The sequence below is a fragment of the Lampris incognitus genome, chromosome 2, assembly GCF_029633865.1.
Source record: "Lampris incognitus isolate fLamInc1 chromosome 2, fLamInc1.hap2, whole genome shotgun sequence".
Lineage (NCBI taxonomy): Eukaryota > Metazoa > Chordata > Actinopteri > Lampriformes > Lampridae > Lampris > Lampris incognitus.
The window spans coordinates 135,337,986-135,364,826 of NC_079212.1; the positions used below are offsets into that span (position 1 = coordinate 135,337,986).

General features: G+C 48.2%; 1 protein-coding gene across 1 annotated transcript in view; it reads left to right on the forward strand.

The window, feature by feature from the left end:
- Positions 1-294: 294 nt before the first annotated feature.
- The window catches only part of LOC130107275 (protein CBFA2T2-like), a 49,447-nt gene continuing 22,900 nt past the window's right edge, over positions 295-26,841 (forward strand). Inside the window, exon 1 of the mRNA XM_056273796.1 lies at positions 295-745. The gene's annotated coding sequence lies outside the window, so the exon portion shown is untranslated. The remainder of the gene's footprint in view (positions 746-26,841) is intronic.

A 26,841-nucleotide genomic window follows, 5' to 3' on the forward strand; every position in this document is an offset into this window, starting at 1 on the left:
ATTGCTGTTGAATGTGGCCTGAATAGAGCCGGCAGTCGGCAGCAGATGATTGGCTGGGGTCCACGGGAAGGGGCGTGGCCATTGTGTGTGTGACATGTGTGTGTGACGTGACATAGAGCGGCCGGCCCCTTGGAAGCACTAGGGGGAGGAGAGTGTGTGTGGGAAAACGGGGGTGGAGCAAAGGCGGAGCGAGCAATAGAGAGAGGGAGAGAGGGCTTGTGAGCCATCAGAGTTCGAAGAAGCAGGCGAGTGAGATGACACGGAGTGAGTGAGAGAGAGAAAGAGAGAGAGATACTGAGAAAAGCGAGTGAAAGAGTGGACATAGGGCGAACGAGAGCAGTAGATGTGGGGAAGCGTTTAAAAAACCGAGAGCTTCACGGGAGAGAGACAGAGACAAGACAGACAGCAGTTACTTGAGGAAAGTAAGCGGGCACTGAAGTGTGTTTCTGTGTGTGTGTGTGTGTGTGTGTGTGTGCGTGTGTGTGTGTGGTGCAGCATCGCGCTGGGCTGCTTGGATATCCATCTCCATCTGGGTGCCATCTGTGCCTCTGGCTTTGGCCTCCCCTACACTGAAGCTCACATATGTGGGAACGCAAACACATGCCTGACATATGAAGGAGTGAAGTCACAGAGAAAGAGAGAAAGAGAGAAAGAGAGGGGGGGATAGGAAAACATCACACTAAACCCCACCAAGAACGCCGACTTTATTTATAAGGAACAAAGAGAGGACTCTGCTAGAGTGGAGGTAAGGAAAACAAAGGATTTGGATCTGCTTCTAAATCTTCTGTGTGTGCGTGCGTGCGTGCGTGCGTGCGTGCGTGCGTGCGCGCGTGTGTTATTTCTGTAAATAATAACACAAATCGTGTAAATAGTATAATGCCTAGTGAGCTTCTGCCTACTGGGCATTGAGCACAAGCCGATGCAGCCTTATTTACGCTCGTGTTTATTTGCATGACGCATGTACTGTAATTTTTGTTTGTCTGAGCGTGTTGTGTGTGTGTGTGTGTGTGTGTGCGTGTGTGTGTGTATGTGTGTGTATTCTATATGACCCTGAGCTGTACTGTACTGTACTGTACTGTACAGATGGCATCTCATCCTTCCTCCTTCATCTTGTTATCTCTTCATCCTCATCCAGCGAGGTAAGAGGGAGTGAGGGGGATGCACTCTGGCTGTGCTCCTCTTACTTTAGCAGCACAGCGAGACAAGCTCCACTTCTGTCACATGGACACCGTCCACATCGCCCCAGAAATCTGCAGGGACGCTCCTCGCCTCGCTGCTGGGTGGTTCAGAAATGTGCGGCGTTAGTTTTGAATGTCACCGTAAGGCTGTTTCTTTGAAGCAAGAACAGCATTTCTGCATGGTTTGAGCTCAGTTTTACACCCCCCCCCCGTCTGTCTCAGCTGTCATCTTCTTGGATGGTAATATTCCACGTTGCAAGCAGAGCAGAAGAGGCTAGGTGAAGCAGACGTGTGCATCTGTCGTATAGGATCGCAGACATATGGGACATTGCTGTGTGTGTTCATGCGTGTGTGTGTGTGTCTGTCTTTCATGTTGCTGTGCCTAAATGTTCACAACTCTCATGACATTGGTGGGAATGCAAATCCAATGGCCAGCAAGCATCAACGCAGTGTTTAACCTCTGTTTTGGTTCCCTCGTGGGCTTGTAGTCTAGCTTTCATCTGTTGTGTGCTCCTGCAGCGATCGAGGGTACTTATATGGAACGTGTTGAATTCACAATGATGAGAATCGCCTGTTGAAAAGTCAATGAGGAGTTAAGCGGAGACAGACTGTGTTTCCACGCAGTCAGTAATCTTATTAAGGTGATTGTACGGGTAAGGTGTCTACATATGTTGGGAAAAATTAGATCTCTTCGATAATCCCGGTAAGACAGGACTCGCTGGAGAGTTGCAATAAGGAGCGGAAGCCGCGTCACGTGCAACCTTGCTTTCAACGGCGTGTCCAAGACTTTTCGGGACTGTCTTCATTTCGGTTTCTTCGCCCAATCGTTTTATCGAGCTTAAACATTTACAATTTCCATTTCACTGCAGAAATGCGGTCGTTTACCGCAGCTGGCCATGTTGTCTCTTTTGCAGGTAATTTCCGGGTCAGACGCCGGTAACTTTTCTGTACATGTGCACAACTAGTTCTTTGTAACGACTCAGACTGAGGTGTAATCAAAGCACAATAAATGAGATGATTGATGAAAAATCCAGCTCCATTAATCACATTATACTTGCATCGATTTAGACCTTAATTGGATTTTAAGATTGTTCGATTAAGGTGTTTACACGGCAGTTACAATAATCATATAATTCCTTTAATTTTACTGAAATTGACATTTTTACTTACATGTAAGAGAGAGAAAGAAAAGAGAGAGAGAGAGAGGGAGGGAGAGAGAGAGAGCAAGAGAGAGAGTAAGAGAGGGAGAGAGTAAGAGAGGGAGGGCGAGAGAGAGGGAGAGAGTAAAAGAGAGGGAGAGAGTAAGAGAGAGAGAGAGAGAGAGAGGGAGGGCGAGAGAGAGGGGGAGAGTAAGAGAGAGGGAGAGAGACCTGGCTAGTGTCAGGCCGGGTTGAGTCAGTCCATCAGGAAGATAAGGGGCGAATGACTGCTGACTGCTCAGCCTCAAACCAGGCACCCTGCATGGCCGGCTGGACACTGTCACACTCCTGACAGCAGGAGCCGCCGGGGTTTGTGCATGTGCGTGCACATGCGTGTGTGTGTGTGTGTGTGTGTGTGTGTGTGTGTGCATGTATGTGTGTTTGCTTTTGCCTGATGGTGCAAGTCAGAGATTTGATTTCACATGTTTGTTCCTTTATGTTCTTGTTTCTCGTATTTCTGGCTCGTCACTTTGAGTCACCTGTTACAGGAGAGAACTGCTGTCGTGGATTATCGCTGCTGTCTTTGCGCAGTTGATCGCTCCGTCTGAAAAGCAGATGTGTGTGTAACAGGTATCATCCACACACTTTGTGTTCTCGGGTTGGAGTTCTTTTGTTTTGTTTCTTGCTTTCTGGTTCCTTGTTTAAAACACGGAGGTAGATTACACAGTAGACAACTATAACCGCCACTCAGTGTTAATGTTTGGAAGAATCCATCCACAGTGTACCCATTTATCTAACGCACTTATAAACACACATGAACACATAAACACACGCACTCGGACACGTGCGCACACATACAAAAGAGAAGAGCAGCTGCTTTGACGCTCGGGTGCAGGAAGTGCTCTTTCAGTTCCAGTTGCTAATGCCATGATATCTGGCCATAGGGGTGCTCTGTGTGTGTGTGTGTGTGTGTGTGTGTGTGTGTGTGTGTGTGTGTGTGTGTGTGTGTGTGAGAGTGTGTGTGTGAGAGACCTGGATCACCACCTTGCCGTGGTGGAGAAACTCTGGAGCTTGGCTCCTGGTAAGGTCACCCAAGGCGTACAGGTCAAGGGGGAGCTTCCAGATGAAGCGCGATCCAACAAAAATCTCAATGGCGGAGCTGGTGGAAGATGTCTCCAGGTCACAACGGCAGTGAAGGTGGATGAAGGCTGCAACAGAGGGTGGTCCCCAATTGTCTTGGTTCTCCATGCCATTGGACTTTGGCCACCCCCTGCCAAAGACGGTGGTGGCTGCAGGCGCATCAGCCACTCCATGTAAAAAGCTGTCACACACAAGTGTCCTGCCATTACGTTGCTCCAGGACAGCCTCTACACCCACCTGAAGACCCAGAAGGACCCAGAGGGAGGACGGTCATACTCGACCTCAAGTGACTGCCGTGTGTGTGTGTGTGTGTGTGTGTGTGTGTGTGTGTGTGTGTGTGTGTGTGTGTGTGTGTGTGTGTGTCATCCAGCATTTAGCCACCTGTGGACTCTTCCCTCCCACAACTTCCACAGTGGGAGAACCTCTTCTTATATTGAATGTCAGAGTTGGGGGTCTTTGGCAGGGGTCGCCGGCCTGAGAGACTTGCTCCGTCGTCCAACAAAAACCTTTGTTTTTCACGTGACTGGTGTCAAGTGAAACAGAGACGTACCACCAGACGCTTAAAACAACTACTACTCCAAAAAAAAATCCCTCTTCAAATATCTGAAAACTGAATTCCTCACAGGAAACTGCATTCAACCTTTCAAGAAGCCAGATCCTAAAGAAAGCAAGAGATGCCAGACGTCTTAACCCACGTAAGCTGTCTGACGGTGAAATACTACAATCTTAAACAGATTATGTAGAGGAAAAGTGCTTGTGAGTTCATATAGAACAAATTGCACCCAGCACTGCTTCAATACGAGCGTGCAGACGTGCTAAGAGGGCTCTCGCGCACTCAGGAAGGTCAAGCACCAACGTGTCGTGAGTAGTTTTGAATAGGAAAATACACGGTGATGGACGGGAAAATAGACATTTTGGTGTGGAGTCTTTATTGCTGCATTCCTCTGCAGACGGGCGATGGCTATTGAAAGCACCCAGGAAATGATCGCTTGCTGTGCCAAGCTAGATGTAAGGAAGTGACCTGATAAAAAGTCATTTGCCTCCAGTCGATGATGAAATTATGTTGCTTGTTGGAGAGACCATTCTGTTGTTTAAATTCACTTTTTTTTCATGAAAATGTCACAGATTTCACTTAGAATTCATTTTAGAACTCCTTCCCACAACTTGGCACATCGACATCAAGAGTGTGATTATCAGGAATCAGGAACATGTATTTGTCATTTCATTCCATGCACTTGTGCACATGAAATGAAACGAAATATCGTTTCCCCCAGCCCACAGCAGTGTAACACAAAGACAAAAACATCCAAACTACTAGAACACGTATATCCAAAAACAAAAAGTAATAATTCACTGTCCAAGACAGCGAACACCAGGATGACTGTTGGAACTGCTGGTCTGCGTGGGTTAGCAGTTAGCTTAGCCTGCCCCACTTCCACATCCTGTCAGACTGCTCTCAGTGTTTCCCCCTCAGGCGCAGCTCCAAGGCAGGGCTGTGGTCCTTGGACCCACTGGATGCAGCAGACCAGCCCCCCCCCCCCGACCGATTCAATACCAGCTCTCCCAGCCAGACACCTTCGACACACCTCCCCACACTCCACAAGACAACACCAAAAACACAGTCAACGCTAGGCTAGGCCATCGCCAGACCGCCCTCGGTGTTATCGGAACTGCTGGTCTGCATGGGCTAGCAGCTAGCTTAGCCTGCCCTGCTTCCGTGTCCTGTCAGACCGCCCTCGGTGTTTCCTCTTCGGGCGTAGCTCCAGGTAGGGCCATGGTCCCTGGGCCCACAGGATGCAGCAGACCAAGCTCTGCCAGCCACACACACACAACAGGAATCGTTGCAACCTTTCCACGGAGAAGGCCTTGTCCCGAAAACACACCACGTGAAACCAAAACCAACACTGGAGACGCTTGGGGAGCATTTATTTACATCTGTTTGTTGACAGGATACTGTTATCATGCTGTCTCTCTCTTCCTGTCTTTCACCAACCTGTCTATCATTGCCGACCTTGACCTCTTGCGTGACTGATAGTATTGGCTCTCTCTCTCTCGCTCTCTCTGTTTGCCTCTCCCCATGGGTCCAATATATCTGCCACTCTCCTTCCCCTCATCTGTCTGTCTGTCTCATAGTCTTACTGTCCTCCTCCCTTTCGCTCCATCTTCTCCTGAGAGAGTGAGGAGAGGAGGAAGGAATGTACCATTAATAACGCAAAACAAACACACTCCCCGAAACCTTTTTCGTCTTATTTTTCTATTCTGGGCGGAGACTTGTGACCTGTAACTGAGCAGAGAGACACACAACCACACCCACACACACACACACCGCTGGCTCTCTGTTAGCGGCGGAGCATGCCAAAGTGGGACTGTAATGCAGTGTGTCATCATCAAGGCGTCGTTTTTGTCAAGATGGATAAACAGCAACATCCTCTATTTACATCCAGAATCACACACACACACACACACACACACACACACACACACACACACACAACTTATCTGGCTCCTCTCTGCCCACATGTTCACCAACATAAAGCCCCCCCCCCCCCCGGCAGCCATCCCACTCTCATCCTATTGTCGGCAGCACAGCTGGCCTCTTTGTTTTACTTATCGCTCTCTCCCAGCACCCAATGTGGAGCTCTGGGCTCTCCGTGCTGCTGGACGGGGCTGGCCTGCCCACGTCCCTGTTTATGGACTCAGATCCTACCTCTGATTCATGTTACGCCCCCTCCTTAAATCCCGCTTTGCAGAGATTAGCCTACCTAGCACGGACCGCCTCATTCCACCCATGCTAACGCCACACACACACACGTCGGCATCCTTTCGGTGTGCGTTACTCCAACGCAGTAAGTACAAATGCTGACAGCGTCGGCTGTACCCTCGTCCAGATTAAGGTTTGAGATATTTGTGTGCAGGCGAAGTAAAAGTAGACCCGTTTCCCCTGTGCGTGCCGCAGCTTGTTTAATACCAGACATCATAGATGTGAGCCAGCATGTGATCACACATATTCCCCATAGCTCAACTCTTGAACTGCCGGACATCGCTGCTCTATTTCACGACGTGTCAACTTGATTGGATAGTAACGGGCATGGCGACAGGAAAAACTGGGGTAAGAGGGTTTTTACACGCAACAAAACGGATCGTTGGATCGCCGAGTTGTCGAGCGGTCACAGATGCCAGCATCAGTCAGTCTGCTGTTCGCCGGTCGGTACGCTCGTAAGTTACTTTGGAAAATTAGTGTCATTAAGATGCATTTAAAAAGAAAAAGAGAGAAAAAAAAACAAATGTCAAGGTCACGGGTAAGAACCGGAGTCTCGGGCCATCTGAGCTATTGAGTCATAGTACAGCCTGGCCCAGTTTGTGTCATTAAAAGTGTTGTAAAGGGTTTGAATGTAGCCTGTGGTTACGGGAACATCTGGTTGGAAATGACCCCTTCCTGGTGTTTGGCTGCAGCCGTTTGGCTGTTAAGGCCTTTCACACCTGGTCTGCAGGAGAAAAAGAAAACGCACAACTACAACTACTGTTCTCCTCCAGTCCTTATGTCTGGAGCCCGTGTTGTGTTTATGGACTACTGTAACTCACTGTGCGTGTTTGTGTGTGTGTGTTTCTGCGTCTCACGAGACCAGGAAAAACAAAAAAACAAAAAACAGCATTTTGCTCCAGGTTAAGTGGATTGTCAGGGGGTTCTTGGTGTATAGGAGCCACTCAGTCTGACTCCCTCAGACACACACACGCACACTCTCGCACACACACAGACACACATACACGCTCTCTCACACACACGCACTCTCTCTCTCGCACGCACACACAGACACACACACTCACTCTCTCTCACATACACACACACACACACACTCTCTCTCTCGCACACACACACACACACACACTCTCGCTCTCTCTCACACGCACACACACACTCGCTCTCTCTCACACACACACACACTCACACACACTCACACACACACACTCTCTCGCACGCACACACAGACACAGACACTCACTCTCTCGCATGCACACACACGTGCATGCACACACACACTGATTTATTGCTCTGCCTTGTGTCAGGGGAGCATTATTTCTGTGTGCTGTGGTCGGGCAGTTCTTCGTTCGGAGGTGAAACCCGCGGGGGAGATCAGAGGACGGGTGCGGCGTACTTCTTAACGTTGTCATGTATCTTTAATCGCCGTGGCCGCTTGTCTTTCACTTCTCGGGTGTAAAGAGACACGAGGGTTACCGAGGCTCCGGGTGATTGATGAGCAGGCTAACCAATTAGCTACGGAGAGGTGAGAAGGGTTGCAACGTGATAGGCAGATAATTTACAGGACTGGAGAGAGAGAGAGAGAAGGGAGGTGAAGAGAGAAAGAAGGGAGGTGAAGAGAGAAAGAAGGGAGGGGAAGAGAGAGGGAGCTGGTGTATGATAATATGCATTTTGTAGGTTGGAGTGAATGATTGATGGTGTGAACTTGCCTGCGTTAGGTCTGTGTGTGTGTGTGTGTGTGTGTGTGTGTGTGTGTGTGTGTGTGTGTGTGTGTGTGTGTGTGTGTGTGTGTGTGTGTGTGTATGTATGCACGGCCGGGGCTAATGTATGTTGCTCCAGTGATAAAAATGTCGTCTCTCCGCTCACCTGATGACAAACCCAACACCTGGTAAATGGGGACACACTCAAACAAACACACACACACACACACACACACACACACACAGCTGGGAGGTGAGGAAGGGAGTTAAAAGTAGTGTGTGTGTGTGTGTGTGTGTATGTGCGTGTGTGTGATTAGAGTCTCTTGACACAGAGACAGTGGAGGCTTGAAATACTGATTAAATGCAGTTGTGTACACTTGTGTGTATTTTCCTTTTAGGCCATTTCTCTGAACACACTCACACTGTGCTGGGCCATATGGAAAATATTATCATCACAATAAACACTGGCCGTTTGACATGACAGTGATATATACTATCACACTATCCGCTTACATATGCAAAAATACCACATTTAATAACCCAACTGAGGTTCACCACACTGAACGTGACAGTATAATATTAATATATTAATGTATTAATATTTCACTTTCGTTTAGTGAGAGGTTTCATGTAATAAGATTCTTGGTGTCATTTAGACAACAAATTTGTGTCTCGGGATGTGACAAGATCCGAATGTCATCCTGATACGGTGCTGTTTAAAGATGGTAATGTGGACTCGCCGCTCTCCGCCCAGACTCCTCGTGTGTTTGTGTAAATGAAAAGTAGTCCGTCGACACATGTGGTCTTAATAAATGTGGCTCTGCACACAGCCGGTCTGCTGAGAAGATTAACAATAATGGCAGATGAAAGAATATTTTTTTAAAAATCTTCGCCGACTTTCTGGTACCTCGGTAAAGTAATTCCACACGGCGGATTTTAATTTGATTTCCCGCAAATTACTCCTGTACAGCGGCAACCTAGCCCGCCTTGTGCAAAGTTCTCCCCTTTTTTTCTTCTACAATGTTCCACTTCACTTCAGATTTCTCCTCCGCCTGTGTCCCCATTCTTCCTGCGTTTTGACTTCGTGTCCATGTGGACGGCGTCCATTTTGCGGTCCAACTTCAGCTGGCTCCCCCCGCCGTCGCGTCACACCGTCTCCCTTCTACTGCGTTTCTCTTGGATGTTCTTGACGACGTCCATCTGACTCGTGCGGCATTTCTCCCTTGTTATATTACTCTGTCTGATCCTCTCTGCAGCTCAGCGATTACCTGTGTTCTCTCTCTCCTCTCTCCCCCCTCCTCTCCTCTTCTCTCTCTCTCCTCTCTCTCTCTCTCTCTCTCTCTCTCTCTCTCTCTCATCTCCTTTCTCTCTCACTCTCTCTCTCCTCTCCTCCTTTCTCGCGCTCTCCTCTCTCTCTTGCTCTCTCCTTTTCTCTCTCTCTCATCTCCTCTCTCCCCCCTCCTCTCCTCTTCTCTCTCACTCTCTCTCTCCTCTCCTCCTTTCTCGCTCTCTCCTCTCTCTCTCTCCTCTTCTCTCTCTCTCCTCTCCTCTCCTTTCTCACTCTCTCCTCTCTGTCGCTCGCTCTCTCCTCTCCTGTCCATCTCTCCACTTATCAATCTCTTGTTTCTATCAATCCTCCTCTTTTCCTCTTTTTAACTCTATCTGTCAGACTGTTCCAGTAAGTATTATTCCATCCCTCACTCCTTTTTAAAAAAAAAAAAATTATATTTTTTGTGGCAAGCTTGACAGCTAGTTATGTTTTTGTAATTATCTCGCTGAGCGCCGAGGTTATGGGAGGCCGAGACGAAGCCTTCTGTTTTAGGTCAGGAGGAATCTGTCCATCCCTTCCACGTCCCCCCCCCCCCGCCCGCCTCCGTCACCTCGGTGATGCGTCTATCGCTTCAAATGTGCACGAGGAGTCGTAGCCACAAAACTCGCACGCAAGCACATCTGTACTGATGCATGCTGACTTCTCTCTCTTGACGCCCACACTAATCCAGAGAAGTTTTTCAAACACCCCATTCATGGTGAAAACAGGCTGAAAGGTTCACGTCCATATTACCGTTTCCTGGTTGTTTTTGAAAATTTCACCATCCACACTGAAACCCTGAAACAACAGAGAGACTGAAGTCCCTTCTACAGGACGTGCACACGCAAGTTGAGCCGTCAGGCCTGGTCCACACGTACGCGGTTATTTTTGAAACCTAGCTTTTTCTATGCATTTCGGCCTTTCGTCCACATAGACTGTGTTTTAGGTCACTGAAAACGGACCTTCTGGAAAACTCCTTCCAGGGTGAAGATGTTCAGAAACTCCGTTTTCAGTTGATGTGTAGACAGGGAAAACTGAGTTTTTGGCTTGTGATGTCAGTGTGCACCGTTATCTCCTTTGTTTACATAAGGCGACAGTTTTTAGTGGTGGTTCTAACCTTACTAACAGAACTTGTACATGTTTACGCATAAATGTGCAGCTACTCTTTCACTGTATTGAGGAAAGGAGGCATCAGAATGGTCCATAATTTCCTCAGTTTTTCTAACTACATTCGAGTGTGATATTAAGGAATAAGTCCACTTCGCTATCAGACCACTCTCATGATTGCCCCTTCCTAATGATTAGCTTCTTTTCAGGCCTCTGATTGGCCAACATGACTTTAGGGTCAGGGTTATATCGCCGCCTGCTGGTTTGGCATTCTCTTGACAGCGTTTCCATTTTGTTTTTGCGTTTGCAATTGGATGGAGATGTTTTTTTTTCTAAACAGTGCTTGTGTGGAGGGGATCCACCCCCCCCCCCCGCCACTCTTCTGAGCCATCCCGGCTGTTGCTCCAGCCCCTCTGCTGATCCTGGGAGGGCTGCAGACTACCACATGCCTCCTCCGATACATGTGGAGTCGCCAGCCGCTTCTTTTCCCCTGACAGTGAGGAGTTTCGCCAGGGGGACGTAGCACATGGGAGGATCAGGCTATTCCCCGCAGTTCCCTCTCCCCCTCCGAACAGACGCCCTGACCGACCAGAGGAGGTGCTAGTGCAGCGACCAGGACACATACCCACATCCGGCTTCCCACCCGCAGACACGGTCAATTGTGTCTGTAGGGACGCCCGACCAAGCCGGAGGTAATATGGGGATTCGAACCGGGGATCCCCGTGTTGGTAAGAAATGCAATAGACTGCTACACTATCCGGACGCCCTGGGATTTTATTTTTTTTTAAGAACGAAGGAGGAAAATCCCATTTTCAAAACTACCTGAGTACATGTGGACTAGCATCGGATTTTTCATATTTATCCACTTTTGAGAGCTTTTTGAAAAAAAAAAATCAATTTTCAGTTGTAAAAAATGCCAGGTTTTTCAAATTCATTGAAACATTTTTTCAGATTCATCCATGTTAGTATGGACACATCTTTTTCTCTCTAATTTGGTCCCCTGTCCACACTAACCCAGCGTTTTCGAACATCAAATACAGATCTTTTTGAAAATGTTCTCCACAGTGGATTAATTTGAAAGCGCCGTTATGAGTGTTTTAATGTGATCATCATGTGATCATCGTAAAACTACCAGATTAAGTTGTGCCTATGCCCAGTGATTAGAAAATGATAGTGTAGACAAAAAAACTGTCTACCAGTTTTCGCCCATGAAAACAGGCATTTTCAAATCTCCCCATGTTAGTCTGGACATATTCTCAGTCTCTCTTTCCATCTCAACTTGTCTGTAAGTATACCCCCCCCCCATTCCCCTCTCTCCTGGCGGAGGAGCGGCGTGTTGACATTGGCTCTCTTCCAGCTATGGAGTCTACGGGGCTGGAAGGCGGTGTCACACCAGGAGCAGGAAGGGAGGACCCAAACGCAGACAGCAGAGATGGGCTGGGATAGAGTAACGATTTAATGATCATAACGAAGGAAACAAACTTACAACCAACGGAGAGGCAGGCAGGGGGTCACAAGTCCAAAACAACAGGCAAGGTACAAGGAAGGCTCAAGGACGAGGCATGAAGCACCAGGTTAACATAACAATCCAACAAAGAGACAGGGCAAGCAGGGGGACTGTAACTGCTGGGGAGCCAATCAGGGAATGGGGAACAGTTTAAGAAAGTGGGGAGCCAATCAGGGAATGGGGGGACAGGTGCGCAAAGCAGGGGCAGGAACAGAAATGGCAAGACCGGTGAGCCTTCAAAAGCCAATCAGGGATTGGGGAACAGCCACTTCACTTGATAGCAGAGATGCATGGCACTTGGGGAAGGGCAGCCAGGCCCTCACTGGCTACAAGCCTCCTCCTCAGACCTGTGGCGGTGCCCCCTCCCTCCCAGATGCACTGAATGACTTCTACGCATGATATGAGAGACTGAACAACGTGCCGGTGGTGAAGACTACATCCCTGATGGATGACCAGGTTCTGCAGGTGCCTGCAGGTGATGTGAGAAAGGCCCTCTCCAGAGTCAACCCACACAAAGCTGCAGGTCCAGACAGAATCCCAGGCTGAGACATCAGGGACTGTGCTGAGCAGCTGGCAGATGTCGTTGCTGACATCAGAATACTTTATTTATCCCTGAGAATGTACATCTTCAATATCTTGCTGTCCCAGGCAGTCATCCCCATGTGTTTCAAGTCTACCACTATCATACCAGTGCCAAAGAAGTCCCTGTGTCCTGCCACAATGACTACCGCCCCATTCCACTGATTCCCGTCATCATGAAGTGCTTTGAGAGGCTGGTCATGAAGCACATCAAGTCCAGCCACCCCTCCACTCTGAACCCTCTCCAGTTTGCATACTGTGCTAACCACTCCACAGAAGATGGCATAACCTCTGCCCTTCATCCAGCCCTGTCTCACCTGGAGCGAGAGAACAGCTATGTGAGGATGTTGTTCATTGACTTCAGATCAGCTTTTAACAATCATACCACAACATCTGATCGGGAAGCTCAGCCAGCTGGGCCTTAACACCTCCCTCTGCAACTGGGTGCTGGACTTCTTCACGTGGAGGCCACAGTCAGTGCAAATTGGCAAGATCACCTCCAAGACCATCACACTGAGCACTGGCGCTCCACAGGGCTGTGTGCTCAGTCCGATCTTGTTCACCTTGCTGACTCATGATTGCACAGCATCATCCACCTCCAACCTCATCATAAAGTTTTCTGGTGAAACTTCAGGGGTAGGGCTCATCAACAACAATGATGAATCATCATGCAGAGCGGAGGTGGATCAACTGGTGGTGAGGTGCAAAAACAACAACCTCTCCCTAAATGTAGAGAAAACTAAGGAGGTTATTATTGATTTTAGAAAGCCCAGCGCCCACCATACCCCTCTGACCGTCGATGGTATGGATGTGGAGAGAGTCAGCAGCAGTGCTAAGTTCCTGGGAGTTCACATCACAGAGGACCTCTCCAGGTCCTCACATGTCACTGCGTTCTCCAAGAAGCCCCAGCAGCATCTTCCCTTCCTGCGGCATCTGAAGAAGGCAAATCTTCCCCCACCCATCCTCATCACATCTACAGAGGCACCATAGAGAGCATTCTGACCAGCTGTGTCACTGTCTGGCATGGGAACTGCAAGGCCTCCGACCGCAAATCCCTACAGCAGCTAGTGAAGACAGCTGGAAAGATCACAGGAACTACTCCCCCATCCATCCAGGCCATCTATGACACATGGTGCACCCGGAAGGCTCTCAGCATCGTGAAGGACCTCACATTCACTTCACCCTCCTACCCTCTGGCAGGAGGTACTGGAGCATCCGTGCTGCCTCCACCAGACTATGCAACAGTTTCATTCCTCAGGCTGTGAGGTTCCTCAACAGTCTGAACACTTTGACCTATCTGTCAGGTGTTATTTATTTTTATGTGGCACTGGTCTGTGTGAAACAATGTCATTCCCCTGTATATATGACGGAGATTCGAACCAGAGATCCCTGTGTTGGTAGGCAACAAAATAAACCACTACGCTCCCCAAACACCACTTAAAACCTTGTTTTTAATGAGCTCAAATATCGTCATGATTAGACATGTCAGCGCTACTGGCCTATAGTCGTTTAATGTCACAGGGGTTTTAGTCTTGGCAACTGGTACAATTGTGGAATGTTTCCATAATTTAGGGACCTCAGTTGCTGAAGGGATGGTGTGATAATGGTGAGAAAGATTCCACACAACTTTCAGCCACGTTTTAAGAACCTGGTCACAGATTGAGCAAAGTGTGGAGCCAATTAGGGAATGGAGAATAGATGTGCAAAGCAAGGGCAGTAACAGAAATGCCAAGACCGGTGAGCCATCAAAAGCCAATCAGGGAATGGGGAACAGGTGAGCAAAGCAGGGACAGGAACAGAAACGGCAAGACCGGTGAGCCATCAAAAGCCAATCAGGGAATGGGGAACAGGTGAGCAAATCAGGGGCAGGAACAGAAACGGCAAGACCGGTGAGCCGTCAAAAGCCAATCAGGGAATGGGGAACAGGTGAGCAAAGCAGGGGCAGTAACAGAAATGGCAAGACTGGTGAGCCTTCAAAATCAAAGAGGAAACACAGATAATTTAACTATGACAGGTGGTAATGGGAGCCAAGACAAACAGCCTGGCTCTACCGCTGACAGTCAGCCCTGTCTCTCTGACCAAACCAAGAGAAAACAGTACAGTTTTCTTTCCCCTCGATGTTATTCTCTCCCATTCCCTCCTCTTCCTTTTTCCTATCCTCCCTTCATTTCTCCACCATCCTCCTTTCATTCACTATCCTCTTCCAAATCTGACACGTCTGATGTAGGTGTCTTCATCTCTCATACCTGTCAGTACTCGTCTCCCGGAGGAGAAGTCGGTGTGGTGAGGATGCCCAGGTCACTTTTTAAGGCCATCGGTATGTACTGGTATGTAGTTTACAGGAGGGGTTATGTACTTATGAACTGACTTTTACATAACTGTACAGCTGTGTTGGAATGAGACCTGTATCCCACACCTCTATTCAGAGAAAGACATGGTGTTTACTTGCTGCATTAATACTCTGTTTTGATTCATTGTAGCCTTAAATAACTATTAACCAGCAGGTTTATTGCCTTTACTGTTAAATATGCTAATATCAGAGTTGGTGTGTCTTTTGGAAAAATCGAGTGTATTGAACTGAAACTGAATTTAAGTTGAGCTGCACTGAAATTAACTAAACTGAACTGAGTTGAACCCACTGCAAGACTGGTATATCTAAACAAGTCTGACAGTCTTCAAATCACAGAAATATTTTATCATCTTGTACATAACCATGTATTTCTCTGTATTTATGCTTCAAACTAGATGTCATAGAATATCTTAAAATCAATGCAGTTTAACTTGTTTTACAATTTCTGATCTTTTGGGTAAACAAGTGATTTTAATTAGATGAGATCTCTTAATTCAATTCAGTTCAGTTTATTGTCATTAAAAACAATGTACAGGCACATGTTAAAAATGAAATGAGGGCTGTGGCTTCACCAAACAGTGCAAGACAGACACAGACAAACACAGCAAACACAGTATAAGATATACATACATGAAGACCAAAAGCTAAAAATAAGTTAAAAAAGAGCAAGAGTGCAAAATATTTAAAAAATATCTACAGACATTCAGTGGGTGGCCAGGTTTAGGTGGGCAATAGCTTGTGGAAAGAAGCTGTTTTTGAGCCTGGTAGTGCGGGCGCTTAGGCTCCTGTAGCGCCTCCCAGAGCGCAGGGGGGAGAACAGTCCATGGTTGGGATGGGTGGGATCTCTGCTGATGCTCAGACCCCTTCGAAGGCAGCGTTTGTGATAAATGTCTTTTATGGCTGGGAGCTGGGTACCGGTGATATGCTAGGCCACCTTGACGACTCGCTGCAGAGCCTTCTGGTCTACTGAGGTGCAGTTGCCATACCACACTGATGCAGCTGGTCAGGATGCTCTCTATGGTGCAGTGGTAGAAGTTGGTGAGAATTTTGGGGGGTAGACGGGCGCTCCTCAGCCTCCTCAGGAAATGCAGGCGTTGTTGGGCCTTTTTCACAAGGGCATGGTGGTTTAATGTCCAGGAAAGTTCCTCGCTGATGTGAACTCCAAGGAATTTAAAGCTGGAAACATGCTCCACTTCCACCCCATTGATGTGTATGGGGGAGTGGCTGCAGCTTCTAGACCTCCTGAAGTCCACAATTAGCTCCTTTGTCCTCTGCACATTGAGGACAAGATTATTGGTAGTACACCATGATGTGAGGTGCTGAATCTCGTCCCTGTAGGCCGTCTCGTCATTGTTGGCGATACCGCCGATGACTGTGGTGTCATCTGCAAACTTAACTATAACATTTGAAGGGTGAGTTGGCAGGCAGTCGTGGGTAAAGAGGGGGCTCAGAACACAGCCTTGAGGGGCACCTGTGCTGAGGGTCAGGGTGGAGGCGGTGTGGTCACCTAACCTAACAGACTGGGGTTTGTTGGTCAGGAAGTCCAGGGTCCAATTACAGAGGGAGGGGTTGAGGCCAAGGGAGAGGAGTTTGGTGGTTAGTTTGGCAGGGATGATAGTGTTGAAGGCAGAGCTGTAATCTATAAACAGCATCTGGATGTGTGTGTTGTTAAGTTCAAGGTGGGTCAGAGCAAAGTGCAGGGCAGTGGCAATGACATCCTCGGTAGACCTTTTGGGACGGTAGGTGAACTGATGTGGGTCGAATGTGGGGGGCATAATGTTTTTCATGTGAGCCAGAACCAGTCTATCAAAGCACTTCATGGCAATGGGGGTGAGTGCTATGGGTCAGTAGTCATTCAGACATGTGGATGTTGGTTTCTTGGGGACAGGAATGATAGAGGTGGTACTGCACCACTGTTTAATTACTTGGGGTCAACTGTCCAAAGTAACAGGGAGTGCAGAAGAGAGGTGAAGAAAAGAGTGCAGGCAGGGTAGAATGGGTGGAGAAGAGTGTCAGGAGTGGTTTACGACAGAAGGGTACCAGCAAGAGTTAAAGGGAAGGTTTACAAGAGGGGTTGTGAGACCAGCTATGTTATACGGTTTGGAGACAGTGGCACTGATGAAAAGACAGGAGGCGGAGCAGGAGGTGGCAGAGTTGAAGATGCTAAGATTTTCATTGGGAGTGATGAAGGACAGGATTAGGAACGAGTATATTAGAGGGACAGCTCAGGTTGGACGGTTTGGAGACAAAGCAAGAGAGGCAAGATTGAGATGGTTTGGACATGTGTTGAGGAGAGATGCTGGGTATATTGGGAGAAGGGTGCTGAATATGGAGCTGCCAGGGAAGAGGAAAAGAGGAAGTTTATGTATGTGGTGAGGGAGGACATGCTGGGTGGCTGGTGTGACAGAGGAAGATGCAGAAGACGGGGAGAAATGGAAATGGACGATCCGCTGTGGTGACCCCTAAGGGGAGCAGCCGGGAGTAGTAGCAGTAGATATCTTACTGCACAAGTGGATAATTTTGTGAGATTTTCCTACTTAGATGTGAAAGAGCTTGGCTCAGTTTTGACACGGCATTACTGAACTGATTTAAATCTGAGTCAAATGTGTGTTTGACAGAACTCAACTGGATTCGTCTTAATCCCATGTAGCTGTCTGGCGGTGGGGAAGTTTTCCTTCATTGTCAGCTGGGGAAAAGAGGAAAAAAGAGGGGAGGCCTCTATTTAGGCAACAGTTGAGGAGTGGTACGTCCCCCAAGAGAGCAATGTTATAAATGAGGTTCATCCACATGAGCTGAAGGGACAAGGGGGCGCGTGTCCTCTGTTCATTAGCAACCTGACACCACAAGTGCGCACACACACACACACACACACACACACACACACACACGAGAGAGAGAGAGAGAGAAAGAGGAGGCCCCAATTACTGAATAGGTCTTTGAACCTGTATTTACTCATTTGTCATAGGTGGAGGTTTTTTTTGGGGGACAGGGCAGTGTTGGAACCTGTTGCTAGATCTGATGACAGAGTGACGCGTCACAAGGCCAACACACACATCATTCATTCATTCGGTCCACCTTTATTTGTACTGGAGAGATCAGTGAGGGGCGACCCTGATCTACATGACATGGAGTCAATGACGAAAGCAAGCGCAGGCGAAACGGCGGCAGAGACGGACTGAGAACAAGATGACAAAAAGCCGTTCAAAAATCAGATAAGGGAAGATAAGATACTTATTGTATAGATAAATTAAGTAATTAAAATGTAAATTAAAATACAGTTGGTAAAAAACGGTTACAAGTAGAGGTTGGAAGGTTTAAGATCAGATTTCTAAAATGGCTAAAAGGTATGTGTATGTATGTATGTATATATATATATATATATATAAGTGTAGTGAGTTTTAGGAGGCGCTGCATTTTGTTCCAGGAGTCAGGTGCACTAAAATGTGAACCAAAACAGCACACATCTGTTCCTCTCTCTCTCTCCCTCATGACACACACACACACACACACACACACATGCACACATACACACACACACTGCCTGACGGCAAGACATGATGCCTAAGTGTGTGGAAAGAGAGGGGGAGAGAGAGCTGGAGCAGGCATGCATGGTGTGTTATCTGTTTTTTGACACAATGTGTCAAGATGTAAAATGTAAGTACGATACAGTATTTGGTTATGTGTGTGCAGCCTCGTTTTGTTGTGTGATGATTTGGCTAAGCTGTGTGTGTGTGTGTGTCATGAGGAAAAGAGTGAGAGGAACAGATGTGCGCTGTATTGTGGTGGTGCGTGCAGACAACCAAGGGACCAGGTGCGGCTTTTGTCTCTGCAGCCTTTAAGTCCACCCCAACTCCCCCCGCCTGCATTCAGCCGCCTCGTGCCCCCCCACCCCCATTACCCCCCCCCCCTCCTCCTCCTAGCTCTTACTGCCTTGGAGGGAAAGCTGGTTATCTGTGTGTGTGTCTTTGTTAATGTGTTTGTGTGTGTGTGTGTGGTGGGGGGATGAGGGTACAGTTGTAGGGTAGATTGTGGCTTCAGCAGCAGCCCCCCCACCCAGCCCTATCCCTTTGCCTAGACATACACACACACACACACACACACACACACACACACACACACACAGGTGACTGTTGGAGGTCCCAGCTGGCCAACTCTTGGCTGATTAGATCCATATGGTACGGGGGGGGGGGGGGTGCATCAGAGGCACTGGTGCTAAAGGGCGGATGGCTTACCCTGTACTCCTTCTCTCTCCCTTTTCCCCTTTTCTTTTCCTCTGTCTTCTTTCTTTCTTTCTTTTTCCACTACACCACTCTCCTTCGTTCTTCTGTATTTCATTTCCTCGGCGCCTTCCATCCGTCTCCGGTTGTCTTTTTACTGCTGTTTCATTTACAGCCTGAGGACTTTTCTTAAGTCAGTCGCTCTCTAAACACTCACAGATTGATTGTGGAAGTCCTTTAAATCTCTCCCCAAAGCCGGCTCAAGCTTTTGTCAGACTGTCGTTTTGAGCGCTCATCCCGCCACTTAATCTGATGGAAAGACGATCGAAGCCAGAGGCTGTTCACATTGGCAGCTGGACAAAATGATGAATTTGGGTTGAACCAACCCGGTCTCCGAGACACGTTCATTGAACACATTCACATGTGGACATAAACACGCCTGGCCTCACGAGACTACACGTCAGCATATCAAATCCCGTTCTGTCACTTCCGTATGAAGCGTTTCAGCGACCAGAGAGTGCTGCCACTGTGATAGTGGGGTCACGGCAAACAGTTTGGGTGGCACAGCACAGTGGCGCAGTGGTTAGCGTTGTGGCCTCACAGGAAGAAGATCCTGGGTTCGAACCCCAGGGTTGTCCAACCTTGGGGGTCATCCCAGGTCGTCCTCTGTGTGGAGTTTGCATGTTCTCCTGGTGCTCCGGTTTCCCCCGCTGTGCTTTTGTCTTTCAATAGTTTATCGATCACTTCAGTGAGCTGTTCCTTCTAGTCTGGATCAAGGCTGTAAAGCTTTTGGATAGTATGGGCAGAAGTCTTCCTGACATAGGGGGATAGATCAGCAGCAGCCTCTCTGATGGCCAACATCATGATGAGGACAACTATAGGGACACGAATACTGGACAAAACCCTCAGAGAACTGGCCCAGATAAGCTAGCTTGGGTGAGCAAGAAGGTCTGGGGTTTGAACCCCAGGCTGTCCCAGATCCTTCTTGCTGACCCAAACCAGCTTATCCAGGCCAGTGATGTGGACGTAGATCATGCACTTCAGAACCCATGACGTCAGATGGTTTGGGTTGGTGTGGTTAAGGTCAGGGTAAGCGTCTGGGAGGCTGTCTGTTAAGCGTTGTAATCCACCTCGAGTGTAAACCGGGGTTAAAAGCAGATCCCTTCACATGTCCTCATTCGTTGACACATTGGCAATTAATGTATTGTGGGACATGAAAATGAGTTGCCCAAATTTGTCTGAGAACTAATGGAGGACTGTTAAGAGACTGATGACTGCTGGTGTTTTCTAAGTGTGTGTGTGTGTGTGTGTGTGTGTGTGTGTGTGAGAGAGAGAGAGGGATCTGGTACCACATAGTTGCCGCGAAGCCGGCGTTGTCGGTGATAAGTGCATCAGGTCTGTACCATGTCTCCTCTCACCTCGTGCACACTGACAGGATGGGTGAAGCAATATTTCTGTGTGGAGACACTGGAAAAGGTCGTTGCTTGTGACTCACGGCTGACATGCATTTTTCTTTCCTCACAGATGGCTTGTAGTCTTCACAGAATAAACTGTGAGCTTGACAAACTGGCGTCGCGGCACAAGTTCATTTGCACATCACATCAACGTGAAGGCGTCTGTGTTTTCTTACGTTAGGAGAACAAACGCCGCGTTGTTTTAAATGAGAATCCAGATGAACGTTCTCGCTGCTTGTTCTTGTTTTTAAACTTTCCCATCTCATCATTTCCTTCATTGACCTTTCTTTTGATAACAGCAGGTGGCCCTTAATGGGAGATAGCCTGTTCATCTCAATTCAGTCGTTTGTCCTTTTTTCGGTCTCGCTCACCCCCCCTCCTTCCCCCCACGACTCTTCACCTGCAGAGACGATTAAAGCCAGCTGGATGTTTTAATGCAGACGAACATCACCTGTAGCTGAACAAACAAGGAACACCTGGCTAGCAACAACCGCCCTCGCTGCAGATGCACATCCCTCCTCTCTGCTTTTCAAATGAGGACTGACAGCACACACACAGGCAAAGTAACTGACAGGGAAATAGAACAAATACAGCTTTTCCCCCCCAATGTATTTTCAGAACGAATGATGGAGGATAGTTGTCAGAACAGCAACAAATAAAGCTATTTAAGCTTTATTGATTTAGAGACTTTTGTCACTGTCAAGTCATATATGTGACATTGACAGAAGTTTTTATCCATTTTTAAATGTTATACAGAATCATTTTGCAGCTGCTGTCAAAACCTGTCTGTGCTGCAGGCAATCACACTCGGCTTTAAAACTGTCATAGTTATGCGTTTCCTGTTTTATTTTGAAGGCTCACTGGTCTTGCCATGTCTGATCCTGCCCCTGCATTGCTCACCTGTTCCCCATTCCCCGATTGGCTCCCCAGCAGTTGCATTCCCCCTGGTTGCCTGGTCTCTTGGTTGTATGGTTATATTAGCCTGGTGCTTCATGCCTTGTCCTCGAGCATTCTTTGCTGTTTGTACCTTGCCTGTTGTTTCAGACTTTTGACCCCTTGCCTACCTCTCCATTTTTTGTAAGCGTGATTCCTTTGTATCTACTATTAAATCATTGCTCTATCCCAGCCTGTCTCTGCTGTCTGCATTTAGGTTCTCAGTTCTTGCTCCCGGTGTGACAGTACAATCCCACCAAATATGGGCCCAGTGAAGGGTTATTTTTTTCTGGAACTACGTAAGCCTGTTACAAAGCCTGTGTCTGGTGTGACTAGCCTCTGGCTAGGGGTTTTCTGATTTGCTAGCCATAATCCTGTTTCCCAGTTGGCTAGCTTTGGGCCTGCTAGCCATCATCCTGTCTCCCAGTCTGCTAGCTTTGGGCTCACTAGCCACCAGCCTTTATGGTGCTGAGCCAGTTCCTGCCCGAAACCCGTTCTGGGGAATCCACCTGGCCCGGGGAGGCCCCCGTAGTTTCCACTAGCCTCGCAGGCTTCGTGGCAGGCAACCCAGTGTTTCGTTGAGCTATGTTGCAACCAGACCAGTCTGTTCCGCAGCCCAGCCAGTCAACTCCAGCCTGCCTCCTGTACCCCAGCCGACGCCCTGCCCATCTACCAGCCGCTGGCTGACGCCTTCCACCTGTTTCTGTGCCCCTGGCTGACCTGTCAGTCTTCGCTGCCCAGCGTCCCAGTCTTTGCTGCCCAGTGTCATTACAAGGGTTCAGCCTGTTTCTGTTCCCGAGCCACCAGCTGCCCCAGCCGGGGTCCTTCCAGTGTCTCCAGTGGCCCAGCTTCCCATGTCTCAAGCGGCCCTGCCTACGACGCCTGCCCCCCAAGCGGTCCCAGTCCCGCACCTTGCCCCCCCCCCGATCAGTGGCACCCTTCGGTCCAGCCCCCAGGCCACCCTCCAGATCAGTGGCACCCTTCAGTCCAGTCCTTAAGCCGTCTGCCTGAGATCCCTGGCCTCATTCATCCGCTCCCAGACCACTTGGTCCTGAGTCCCTCCCCCAGACCCCCTCCGCCCACCCTGCTTGGTGCTCCTGGTCCATTCATTTGGGACATATGGAATTTTTCCCCGGGGGGGGGGGTGTTCTTTCATAGTTATCGGTGTTGCCATTTTCCCCCATTCCCTGATTGGCTCCCCAGCAGTTATAGTCCCCCTGGTTGCCCTGTCTTTTTGTTGGATTGTTACGTTAACCTGGTGTTTCATGCATTGTACTCGAGCCTTCCTTGCTGTTTCTACCTTGCCTGTTGTTTTGGACTTTGACCCCCTTCCTGTCTCTCCATTAGCAAGCTTGATTCCTTAAATTCTACCATGAAGTCATTGCTCTATCCCAGCCTGTCTCTGCTGTCTGCGTCTGGATCCTCAGTTTCTGCTCCCAGCGGGACAAAAATGTTGCCTTTGCATCATGGCATTTATTTTTTTCCATCTAATCCTGTTGATGTGTGCGAGTGTTGTATGGCTGGCTTTTGTTCCATTACAGAGATGGTGACAGGTGGCACTCAGATCAGACAAACACCCTCATCCTGCTCTCAGTCAGTATTCACCTGAGTTAACATTAGGCCACTTTGTACTCGTGTGTGAGTGTGTGTACGCGCGCGCGTGTGTGTGTGTGTGTGCGCATTTCTATTCAGCTGCTATGACAGCTGCCTCCTGTGTCAGTCCTGTGAGTGTAAATATACTGCAGTCTCAGGTGCGTGATAGTAAGATGAAGTCATCCAGCAGTGTGCACTGTGTAATTGACAAACAGAGGTAAAATTCTAGACTGTTGGCTTTACACACACATGCACACGCATGCATGCACACACACAAAATATGGCCTTGGCTATTTATCTCGTGCACAGCTAGACTGTGCTGCATCTTGAGATTGCATGGCCGCAGCTGCAGCCTAATTTCTCAATTTCCATGCTAAGGTAGCGTGTGAAATAAAACATGCGCTCAATATTTGTTCGCCTGCTGTGCCCATTTGTCCCAGTTTATGGTTGACCCTTGGAAAATATCAACCACACATCTTGGTTCCATTTTCTTTTTGCATTTTTCAAGTTAACAATTGTGTACACACAATTCACATTCCTTTCCAGTGTTGATTATATTGGCATGTCAGTAATCATTGACATCCTAAAAACAGGTGTCAAACTTGTGGATGCCGTACCTTAAATGTCTGTATAAATAAAGTTGTTTACTTGGTAACTGTTGACTGGAGGGCCATACGCCCCATTGATTCTGTTATTAAGACGTCATTGTAATTTCCTGGCCATACGGAAGGGTTGTGCAGCACTTTAGGTCCCGTGTGTGTGTGTGTGTGTGTGCGCGCGCGCGTGTGCGCGCGCACGCAAGCCCAAATGTCTACATAGAGCCATCCTTCCTGCCCCCCCGTGTTTGTGACCAGGTGGAGCGATGGCAGAGAGAGAGAGATGAGTAGGGTTGGGCATCCAGAACCAAATTGGAACCGGTTCCAAGATGCCGATTCCAAAGGAATCGTTAAGAAATTCAAATTTCGATTCTATCGGTTCCTACATCCAGAGGTGGACAACCCGGCTTCAGAAAGTAAAAATCTTGCCACGTATTTGTTTCGTCCATGCAGCACACCAGCTGAAGTTAATTAGCACAACTCTTCAGCCCGGTAATCGCCATGAAATCACCTTGTCAAGTGAATGGCTTGAACAAATACATGGTAGGACTCTTACTTTCTGAAGCCGGGGTGTCCACCTTGTTATGTTTGGCTGTGTGTTGTGTATGCAGTGTAAGTAAAGCACGGAGCACAGTAGTAATGAGCAATCGTTTCTTATTCTCTTCTCTTCCGACTTACGTTACACGCAACAGGGCATTCGTAACATTGGTGCCACCTACTGGCGTATGCATAGAACACAACACTCCTCTAAATTTCACTCGCGTTAAAGTGAATTTGTTTCCGTGGAGGCAGCATGCAGCTTCCATAATGTAACGTGCATGGATAAGTAGACACGTCGGTCCTTGACTAACGGGTCGGACCCTTTAGTCAACTGGTTAACGTTGTCGCTTGCGGAGCGGGAGATACGGGTTCGCATCCCGGGTGTGGCGACGGTCTCCCGGATTGCCCCCCCCCCCCGAATTCGCTACAATAGTTTCCCGCCTCTGCAAGTTAAATGTGCGCCATCATGGGCCCGAGCAAGCGGCGGTCGAAAGTGTGGCTTCATTTTGCCATGAAAACGCGAGGGTTGGCACAGTGCAACGCCTGTGGCAAAATCATTTCGCGCAAGAGAGGACGCACAACAAATATGGCCAAACACCTTCGCATACACGGTGTACAAATAAACCAGTGTACCGTGTTTGACCCGTTGCGCCGGTCTCCATCTGCTGCCTCGGCGTCCTCTACAGCCAAGCCTGAGCAAACGGCAAGCAGCACCTCGACCTCGTCGCAATTGGGTAAGTGAAAATGAATAACGTTTGTCTTATTCGCAACAGCGAGACGGCAAACAACTTATACATGAGCGAATTGCTATAAACTGTATGCAAATACTGAAATGTGACGTTTTGTCGGCCCGTCGGCAATAAAACGCTGGGGATCCTTGTCGCCAATTTGTGGTATCGGTAGTAGATTTCTGCTGTCGTTACATGTGTAGCCACCATTTTATAGTCTCTTCTTACAGTATTAACGTAGAAAACCCATTTCACTGCCCAGCAGTGCCTCCTAGCGGCGTTACAAGATGAACTTTACAGGACACGACACGGAACGCTCCCGTATAACGCCCGAGAAGGCGGATGAGCTCATTTGTCTAAATAACTGTTTCTAATTTAAGAAGTTTAATACCTGGTAGTCCGGACCAGGCTGTGACTTTTCTTCATCTCCATGTATGAAGACAGTTGTTGTAAATATAAGAATGAGACATTCATATGAATGATCCGTTCTTAAAACGGAATGGCTTGCATAAAGTTTTTTTTTTTAAATAATTTTTTTCTTCTGTGAAATAAGCATGTGACCTGTTTTGACCCCGCTTCTCAAAGAACCGGAATCGAAAAGCGGAATCGAATCGGAATCAGAGTCGTTAAAATCCAAGAGATGGCCCACCCTAGGGATGAGTTGCAGAAATGGGAGCTTTAGGAAGTGCGCAGAGTGACAACAGAGGGCAGGCATGGACGTTTTTGCGTGTGGTCACATGACGGGTGAAAGAGGGAATCGTCCCCTGGTGATGGAGCGGTCATAATTAATGTCGGTGTGTATTCCCCGGTACTGCGTTTGACTTTGGTGTACTTTCAAAGGTGACAACTGAAAATCCCGAAGCAAGCAAAAACATTTTGAATCAATACAGTAAAGCGTTTGTTAATAGTTTTTTTGTCCCCTAATAAAACTAATATTTTATTAGCAGTGTAATTTGTGTAAGGCTGAGTCTTGTTTTAAGAAAATCCATCTTGACTTGCTATGTCAGTGTCTGTTTGTTGTTGTTGGTTTTTTTGTTTTGTTTTTTGGGGACCCCCCCCCCTTTTTTCTCCCCAATTGTATCCGACCAATTACCCCACTCTTCTGAGCCGTCCTGGTCGCTGCTCCACCCCCTCTGCTGATCCTGGGAGGGGTGCAGACTACCACATACTTCCTCCAATACATGTGGAGTCACCAGCTGCTTCTTTCCACCTAACAGTGAGGAGTTTCACCAGGGGGACGTAGCGCATGGGAGGATCACGCTGTCCCCCCCACCCCCACCCCACCCCATACAGGCACCCTGACCGACCAAAGGAGACACTAGTGCAGCGACCAGGACACATTATCCATATCCGGCTTCCCACCCGCAGACACGGCCAATTGTGTCTGTAGGGATGCCGACCAAGCCGGAGGTAACACGGGGATTCAAACTGGTGATCCCCATGTTGGTAGGCAACAGAATACACTGCTACGCCATTCGGACGCCCGACGGTGTCTGTTTTAACTAACCTAGCATGGATATTTGATGGCATGTCAGTGTCTTCGTCGTTGATGATGTTAAATCAGGACAGTTTAATTTCCTTCACTGATTCAGACCTCCACATTTCCAGTCCTTAACTTCATTCCTGCATCGGGATTGTCTGTTAAAAAATGGCTCACGTTTCTGCGGTCGGTTTAGTTTGTCATGTTTGCGTTTGTAATTGCGTGGCCTCAGGTCTTCTACAAATCGTCAACACGTCTCTTCTGTCAGGTTTCTCCCCACAGGCCCTGCAAACTGCAGTCATATAGAAACTCTTAAACAATAATCTAGACACGTCACTAATGAACAATTGTCGGGCCATATCTAACCTTCTGTTTCTGAGTAAAGTCATCGAAAAGGCCGTTTTCCAGCAGCTGAACAACTTCTTGGCGCTAGATGCCGGGTTTGATGTCTTCCAGTCAGGATCTCGCCCACAGCACTGAGACGGCTGCTGTTGAAGTCCTTCATGACATCTCCAACACAGCCGGCAGAACCT